Genomic DNA, 9,973 nt, shown 5'->3' on the forward strand with positions numbered 1-9,973 from the left:
ATGGCTGCTTTTGCTCTTTCTATCACAGACAAACACAACAGGGCTTATTGAGATAATTCTTTCAAATATGTATGATATTATTATATTAAAAGGCATAATTGAGTATTATATGTCCATAAATAAATAAATTTCATTAAGATATCATTAAACTTAGGTTAATTTTCACTTAGGCTAATTTTAACTTAGTTAATTAGAATTAAATAATTTGCCATACCCAACTTAGGAATATCCAGAGCAACTCTGCACTGGAATCCCAACTTTGACAACTGCATTGTTTGTCTTCTAGTAAACTCTCAAGTTTTCTTCTCATGGGCTTGTACAATGGAATAATGATGAATTGTCTGAAGGCTTTTAGTGAGAGTGATCCATTTTTACATCCTTTACAAGCATTGACCAGTTAATTATTTTTATGCTTTCTCTTCTTCAGACTCTCCTTTCCATCAATGTTTAAATTAAATGTTATAAGGGGAAGGAGTTGAGACATTTGCTTAACTGAAACTATTCTCTTTTCCCTTTGGTGAATAATAAAAATTCTTAGGAAACTATCTTTAATAAGTAAAGTTAAAGTGATGTACAATTATAGAATTAAAACTAAAAATATTTTTGATCATTTGGTCAATTACTATAAGCTCTTCCAGGTTAATTTTTGCCTTTCTTGGAAAAAAAATACATTTTGTTTTTATCATCATTCTTGGTAATATTTGGTAGAAAGAATAATTTCAAGTCAGATGTTAGCTTTTGCATGTGTCTGAAAATCACGTGATTTGAATCAAAACCACTAGATGAAATAAAATGCAAAACACTTTATATTTTTTATTCAGTAACTAGTCATGATCCTACTTGCTACTCCAAACACATATACCCAAAGAAAAATAAATTACTTTAGTAAGTTCGCTGGCCTTACTTTCCTAACAAGAAGATTCCCACAGCTGGATTCTTAATGCAAAATACATATTAAACATTCTTAGTGACTTTTAATTCAAGATGGAGAACTAAACTCATTTCTCAACTCTTTTTGATGACCACATTTAATTTTCTGTAAAGGAATACAAAGGGAAGCAACTCATAGAAGCAAGAAGCAGTGGAGGTGAGCAATAAGGAAAAGAGCATTCAGTGCATTTCTAGGAAAGAACATGCTGATGTAAGAATGTTAACAAATGGCACAAAATTGAGGAAGCTTCAGGCTGCAGTTCAGGTGGAAATCGCTCCATATATAGGAGAAAACCAAGAAACAAATTATGAAGTTTAATGGGAGGTAGAAACCAAGTTATATAGATGGATGAGAAAACTCAATATTATCATCATAAACATTTCCTTATGTTTAGTTTATAAAGGTAAGGATATTTCATTTGTTATCCCCAAATTCATCACCTTTGGAATTTGACTATATGAGAACCAGGCAAGACTAACTGTAAGAATTTTGATTGAAAAGAATAATGATGGTGAATTTGCATTGACCAATATCAAACCACTCTAAAGCTATAGTATTTAAATCAGTTTGATACTATCTCAGCAATAGTCAGAGCAATCATTGAAACATTATGAAGCAAGAATCAGTCTCGAGTAAGGTACTGTAATATAAGCTAAATATTTTATTTAATTTAATTGGCAGTTTCAATCATAAAATTCTATATGCTGTACATCTAAATATGTCCATATATGCTTACACCTTTCTTAATTTCTGTATGTATTCTGACTTAATTTGGTTGATTTGATCTGCTTCTGAAAGAGGTTTGTTAAATATGGCCATTGAGATTCTATATGGTCCTTTTATACCAAATAGTTTCATCATTATGGTTCAATGTTATCAACTTAGGGTATATAGAGGTTTTTGTTGTTAATTTTATATTGTTTAATAAAAAATGTGCAATTTTATTTTATATATTAATATTGTAGATCTTACTTTTGTTGATGTTAAATTTGCCTAAAATATCCCCTTCATTGCTTTTATTAAAATCCCCTTGGCCATTTTTCTTTCTTATGTTTGTACATTTTAGGGAAAAAAGTTTATTCATTCAAACATTCCAATTCTTCTATTTTTGGAATTCCTCTTTAACAGTTGCTTTAAGTTTCACAACTAAATCGTCTGCAATTACTTAGACCTAATTATATGTTTTTGTACTTACTTGGCTTCTTGCGTTTCTTATATCCATGTCTTCTCTGGTTTTTTTAGATTTAATTGTTTTTCTTTTTTTCAGGAAGAATATATAATGTATGTACTTTATGAATACTCACTTGTCAAGATTTTCCTTAATTCTTGATCAAAAGTTTGGCCAATGAGAGGATGCTAAGTTTAGATATTTATTCTTAAATTTGAAGGTAGTGTTCCATTGTTTTCAGTATCCTGTATTTCAGAAAAGTGTTCTGAAAAGAGCCATAACATAATTATTTTGTAAATATACTCCCATTCTCCCCAAGTTGTAGGACACTTAATATTTCCTATTTATCTGTAGAGTTCAATATTTCTTTTGTACATATTAATGTGCTTTCTCACATTAATGATACTAAATTTGAAAGACACTTTGGTCTCTTTCCATGATTTTTTTCATAGGTTTTGGTATGTTTTCTTCAATAATGATTTTGTATTTGTGCATGTGTGTTGTCTCTTGCTTTGGATATATTAATAACTAATAAATGGATATGGATATTAGAAACACTGGATCAATTGTTGACCTCAAATTTTCTTTCATAATTTTTAACTTTTATTGTGTAGGAATATTTTATGGGAGAGCTCATCAGCTTTCTCATATGACTAATATGATAACTATTTTTTGCTGCTATATTTTTCAGCTACTAGCCTAAATACTAGTAATAATTACTTAATGAACTTAATGTTTCAAAGACAGGTCTCCCTTCTCTCTCTCTCTCTCTCCCTGTAACTCTGGCTCTATCTCTATCTCTCTCTCACTGTCATTTCTTTTGTTTCAAATAAACAGAATCTCTTGTTTTTCTGAAGGATAATCTGATTATTTTCTCTTTCTTGCTTTTTGGCTTGATGATACCTATTTCCTCCTTACTTAGCAGTTCCAATACTGTTGGTGATCATTAAAAGCTCTGTAATTCTGGGCCTCCCTGGTGGCACAGTGGTTGAGTCCGCCTGCCGATACAGGGGACACGGGTTCGGGCCCCGGTCTGGGAAGATCCCACATGCCATGGAGTGGCTGGGCCCGTGAGCCATGGCTGCTGAGCTTGCACGTCCGGAGGTTTGCTTCGCTACAGGAGAGGCCACAACAGTGAGAGGCCTGTGTACCGCAAAAAAAAAAAGAAAAAAAATGCTCTGTAATTCCTATTTCATGGATACGTACACACACACACACAACTGTAACTGGGTAGAGACATTTTATAAATAAAATGAAAGTCATGGATTTCTGATGCTAATTATGGAAGCCCTGGATATAATACTGAGTAAGGGTGTGAATTCAAGCTGCTTAAAAACCTTCTTTTAAAAAGAAATTTCATAGCAATTTAAAAATAATCTTTGTGTTTATATCATATATGTTACCCATATTTGAAAAGTGCACTAACCAAATCATACAGACTGAAGAGTTACCACAACATGAATATCTATGTATCTACTATGCATGTTAAGAAAGAGAATACTGTCAGCACCCCAGAAGTGCCCTTTCATACCCCTCTCTAAACCTCACTCCACTCTACCCAAGCCAAGGTAATTACTGTCTGGACATTACACTAATTCAAATATGTGAATTATGTTATGAATATATAAGGAATTATATAATGCACTTATATGAATACATTATTAATATTATATAATTAATTCACATGCAAATATATGAATATTCAGTATACTAACAAGTTAATATGATAAAGTCATTATGTATATTAACGATGGCTGCAAGAATAGCAGTGTCCAGGATGGAGAGTCGAAGAATGGAACTGGCATGTTTTGGATTTCTGAGGCCTTGGAACTTGGCAGATATCCAGTTGGGGCCCAGGAATCATGAACCAGTAGCTGGTGTTATTCTTCTGGTCCCTTCAGGTTCCTGGAAAGCCATAGATTGGCTAGCTGCACATGCTCTGTGCACTCCCCACTTCTGGATTCCAGTTGTTCCTCCAGAGAAGAGCATTTGTGCCAGAGCACATTCCCACACCTGGTGTAACCTCTGGGCCAGGGCAATGCACCCTGACTCTGATTGCTGGGGTGAAGGGTTGAAGAGTCAATGTGTTTTAGAACTGCGAGCCCAGCTCCTTATGAATGAGTCTGGGAGGAGGGGCCTTCACATCCAGGCATGCAGATGTTTCTCATGCCAAATTAAAAAAAAAAATTCACTAAGCATGTAAACACCATCATTTAGGTTTGTTCTTTGAAATTAATATAAATGATATCATGCCGTGTGCATTATCGTATATCTGCATACTTTGACTCAATATTATATTTCTGAGATTCATCCATGTTATTCCATCATTTAGTTTATTTTAATTGCTGCATAACAATCCATTTTATGAATATTGCACAATGTATTTGTACATTAATTCTATGGTTCATGGGCATTTGTGTTATTTTCAGTTTGGGGCACCAATGAATTATGCTGATATAAACATTACTGTATATGTCTCCAGAGAAAGCTTTATATCCATTCATGAAGCTAGAAATCTCCTGCAGGTATTGACATGTTTTTCCTCTCATTTATAGGGCTAGGAATGGAGGTTTCAATAGTTTATCCTCATTATAAAAAGAGAAAATTGGATTTTATCTAGGGTAAAAATTCACAAGCTGTGGGAGTAGGAAGCAATTTTCCAAAATTACATAATTAATTATCCTCCTGGCTATCCCAGTTCCTTCCTTACTTTCTGCTTCTTCTGAAACAGAGAAACTGAACTGAGCTTTTATGTTGGGAGAACTCACTGTGATGTGAATGATGTATGGAATTGTAATTTTATCAGCTGTTAATTTAATGGCATTTCCTTTATATCAGGAAATTTCTTAAATGTCCTTATTCTTCAATAGCATCCTTCCAAGTGTTTCAGTGATGGTATGGATTTATTTTGGTTTCAGTAGTCATTTATTAGGCATTAGTAGAAGTAAATAAATTGACTCTTATAGTCATTTTGAAACAGAATTAAGAGATTTAATGAGTGAGTGAAAAGACAAGGGTAGGAAAGCAGTAACAGAAGCAGCAACAACGGTAGTAAGAGACATTTTCTTGAACTGCTAAACAATCTATATGATCAGATCTAAAGCATTCACTGAGTTGAGGTAAAAATTGATATCATATGCCCACCTAGAAATATCCAAAATGAAATATGGTTGAGTGGTTCAGCAACTGTTCCACCCTCCTATAGTGACCACCTGTACTGAAGAGGTAAGTCAGCTAAAATGCAGTTTTCCAGACAATCTTACAACTAGGATTTTGGATATGAGTTAAAGAGGAGGCTTTGCCTCTTTGCTTCCAATGTTTCTCTTCTCCAGCATAGTTGAGGAAGCACTAGATTTTCCTGGGTGTCAAAATTAAGGCACAAAAATCCTCCCTGGGTATAAATAGTGGTTCAGCCACTTATGATAGTAGTAGATTTCTGATGTCTGGATCATAGATAAAGGTTCCTTATTTCTCATCTTTGTAATTGTACAGAGGGAACATCATCTTTGTTAGGACAAATTGGCAATGTCATTTTGAAAGTTATTCCTAGAGTTTCAATTTACAGAGTATATATTCAACTATTCTAAAGACTGTGTAAAAACTGATGTTCTGCTTTATATCATGTCCTGCTTTAAAATACTAGCATTGTTTCTGCTTTCTCCAAACTAATCCTGACTTTGGATACAAGAAATGATTGCAGACAACAAAACCTCAATAATAAAAATCCATGATTAGGTGTCTCATCTGATAGGGTTTGTAGGCAGTGAGGATTTTTTCCAATAAGAAAATAATGTTACTATAAAAATTAGGAAGAATAAATATAAAGATTTATGAATACAGAAATGTTGAAGTGGATTTAACTTATATGATTATTCACTTGATAATGTTTGTCGTGGCCCATATAGAGAAAAGAATCCCTTAAAACTATTCCTTTAATGACCTAGAATAAGGTGCCTATTGACAGTAAAGCAATGAGAATGAAGAATACATGGATGGGGGCTTCCCGGGGGCTTCCCTGCTGGCGCAGTGGTTGAGAATGCACCTGCCAATGCAGGGGACACAGGTTCGTGTCCCGGTCCGGGAAGATCCCACATGCCGTGGAGCGGCTGGGCCCGTGATCCATGGCCACTGAGCCTGCGCGTCCGGAGCCTGTGCGTCCGGAGCCTGTGCTCCACAACAGGAGAGGCTACAACAGTGAGAGGCCCGCATACTGCAAAAAAAAAAAAAAAAAAAAAAAAAAAATGAATACATAGATGGAAGGGTGAATTAGTTATACCGATCTATGTAGTGAAGCTTAACTAAGTAAAATTACAATAACATAGCTTAGATCTATGTATGATTAGAGAACAAATGTACCTTCATATCATCCTTAAAACAACGTCTTTTGTCATTTATCTTAAAACTAAGGGTCCAAATACAAAGTTAAAACCTGTAGATTGTTCAGTTATTATGATGAATTTATATCAATTTCAAATATCCAGTGTAAAAGTTAAGGTGTTACTTGGGAATGACTGAGAACCTAGGAACTGAAATAATGATGCTTAGTAGCATTTATATAATTTTACGTACTTGAATCCGAAATTCTAAGAGTCTTTTTGTCTGGATAGTAGTCCCTCTTCCACTATATGATGATGTTTACCGTTCCTTTTTAGAGATAATTATACAATCTCAGAAAGGGGATACCTATTTCCCCTTATGTCACTTTTACTATCATCAGACATATAAAAACAAACAAAATGATTCATTAATTAGATACAATATTTAACAAAAGAAAATAATTCTTACAGACTAAAGGATTGTATTATTTTGATGAATTTTATCAGGAATATTCAAAGGAATATAATTTCAAATATGTTTTAAACATGCTAGAGTAGAGCTGAGGAATCAAAATTTTTCATCAGAACAAGTTTGTGAACATGATACATTTATCACATATATTGCATTTTTTTGTATGCCAGCTTGACCATTTAGGGATGATTCTATTTGCTTGCTCAGTTGGGAAAGTACAGCCTAGATTTAACAGTGGCCAAATGTAAAAGAAGTTGAGATGCCAGGAATCAAAGTCTAGTGTTGAGGAAGAAACCCAAAACCTTAAGGGGATAAGGAAGTTGGCTTGGTTTAACCTTTGGACCCACAAACCCAATTTCTACTAAGCCCCACAAAAGGGTATAAAGGAAAAGTTATTTATAAACCTTTGTCAGCTGGGTATGAAATTGGAGATTATTACACTGAAATAGGCTTCCCCATTTCTCCATGGAAGATATGAGCTTAAAGTTTTAGAGGTTAAGGACCAGGACATTAGCAGTTCTCATACAAGGCAGCAGGTTCTTTGGGTCAGACTGATTTGATCCAAGCAATCACAGGTGGTTGTTAATGAATCTTTTTGCTCCTATGATATTAAATATATGAAAAATCTTAAGGTCTAATTTCAACACTATAATTAGAAACAACAACAACATCTTCTACAATAATAACAACAGCAAACTAGGCCTGGCAATAAGGTCCTAATCTGATTGGGGAAGAGATGTATTCATGATTTTTCATTAAGTTCCCAGCATGATTCAGTTCACAGGCCTAGGTACTCTCAAATAAAGAAAGACATTGATAGTAATAAGGAAAGGCTCTGCAGTATTTCACACACATTTACTGTAAATCTTCTTCCTAGCATGCTTCAAGGTGACCAGAAGTTGTTTACAAGGTAACTGGGCTCTAGGGGAAAATAAAATTTCCAGAGCTTTTGAGAATTATTGAACTTTTGCTGTTTGTTAACACTATTATTGGGAGACTCAGAACATTTCTTTAATCCATCAGTTAAAGTAGAAATTTATGCATTGTAAATAATAAATGGAATTTTAGCTTGGGTTCATCTCATAATGATCTCAGTGAGTCCATGACCAACCTGTAGCCATTTACTCCAGAACTAAATATTCAGCCATTATGCAAACAAAAGCTACTACATTTCCACATTTAAATATTTTCTGAAAACTTTGTAAATACATTGTACTGCATGTTCTCTTATGAGGCATAGTTGGATTGATTCAATGGGCCCTTGGTTAAATGAAATCTAACATTCCTCCCTCCTTAAATCTTTGGATTTCTTTTTTTTTTTTTTTTTGCATTACATGTAGGAACTTCCGGTATTTCAAATTTGTTAAATGTTGACCACCTGACTGCCTGGGAGAATACTCAGAATGGTATATTGTCTTCTATAGTAAGAGTTATTTATGGTAGGCAGTGCCAGCTTGAGCAGTAAGAAATGATCCTCCACATAGTTAATTCAAAGCAGTCCATAGGGAATTGCAGCATTTAATAAAAAGCCTTAAAATATGAAAGTGTGAAGATTCCTATCATATCTTCATTTAATTTTGCTGTTTTGACTCTGCAAAAGATTAGCACTTTTTGGAGAATGATTTTGGATCATTGAAATCTTACTTATGTGAAGATTCCAAGTGCCTTAAAAAGGTGAAACTAAATCATCAGTTTAGAGGAAACATTCTGAAAGTATATGGTACCAAACACAGAAATCAGTGTATGTATTAAATCAGAGACTATTAAAAGATGTTCTGTCTCCAGTAAGTATATGGCCCCACATGCCATCACTCCCAATAACTGATAGGGGATTTTGTGTTTTCCATCCCCACAACCATGAGCTCTATAAGAATGATGGTCCTGATCTTGAAAGAGTAAAATGAAGAAAGACTGGATACTTATGCTTAGGATTGAGAAAAAGGTAAAGATATCTAGATGTAATTTTTCAATACTTCTACTCAATATAGTACATAACATTCTGAACAGTACAAAAGGATAAAAAGTCAATATTAAAAATACAGAATTAGGGCTTCCCTGGTGGCGCAGTGGTTGAGAGTCTGCCTGCTGATGCAGGGGATGCGGGTTCGTGCCCCGGTCCAGGAAGATCCCACATGCGGCGGAGCGTCTGCGCCCGTGAGCTATGGCCGCTGAGCCTGCGCGTCCGGAGCCTGTGCTCCGCAACGGGAAAGGCCACAGCAGTGAGAGGCCCGCGTACCACAAAAAAAAAAAAAAAAAAATACAGAATTAGAAAGGAAGAAGTAAAAAATATATTTATTCACAAATGGCATCATCATATGTGTAGAAACATCTCAGAAGTGTACCAAAAAAGCTACTAGAACTAATCAGTTTAGAGAGTTTGAAGATTATAAGATCCTTTTAAAAACATCCTTTATATTTATACATGTTAACAAGTAAAATTTAAGAATGGAAATTATGGAGAGAGTGATGTCAGCAAGCTGGAAGAAGAAGAAGCTCCAGAACCTCCTTGCCCCAAAGGTGACACCAATTCAACAACAATACACAGACCAATCCCTGTGTGAGAAATCCAGAAATCACTTAAGAGGCTCTGGTACCCCATGCAAGCATGAAACCAGCTACATCAAACTGAGTATGATAATTTGTGACACTCACTCACCATAGCCTTCCCCTTCACCTCAGTACTGAACAAGCAGGAGAAAACCCCACCTTTCATCTTCACTGTGGGGAGAAAAAGAGTTAGAATATGTATCAAATATTCTGGCTTTTCAGGGAGCTGCCTGATGAGTGGTCTCACTTTCTTCTCCTCAGGAATGCTGGCAAGACCATTCATACTCTAAATGTCTGGTAGCTGCTAATAACAAAAGAGAAGTCGGTGGCTTAAAGCACCTGCAAAGAAACTGCAGTACCACAGATTGATACCAGAAGGAGGAAGAGATTACAAACACTTGATAAAATGAACTGGCAAATCTCTGAGAATTTAGACACAGAAGGGTAGGAAATATGTATCCACAGAAAAGATTTGAGGACCTTCAAAATCTCATTTGTGAAAGTCTTTCACTGTATGAAGCCAATCCATGAAGACTGGA

Source organism: Leucopleurus acutus (assembly GCF_964270905.1).
Source record: "Leucopleurus acutus genome assembly, chromosome: 12".
Taxonomy (NCBI): domain Eukaryota; kingdom Metazoa; phylum Chordata; class Mammalia; order Artiodactyla; family Delphinidae; genus Leucopleurus; species Leucopleurus acutus.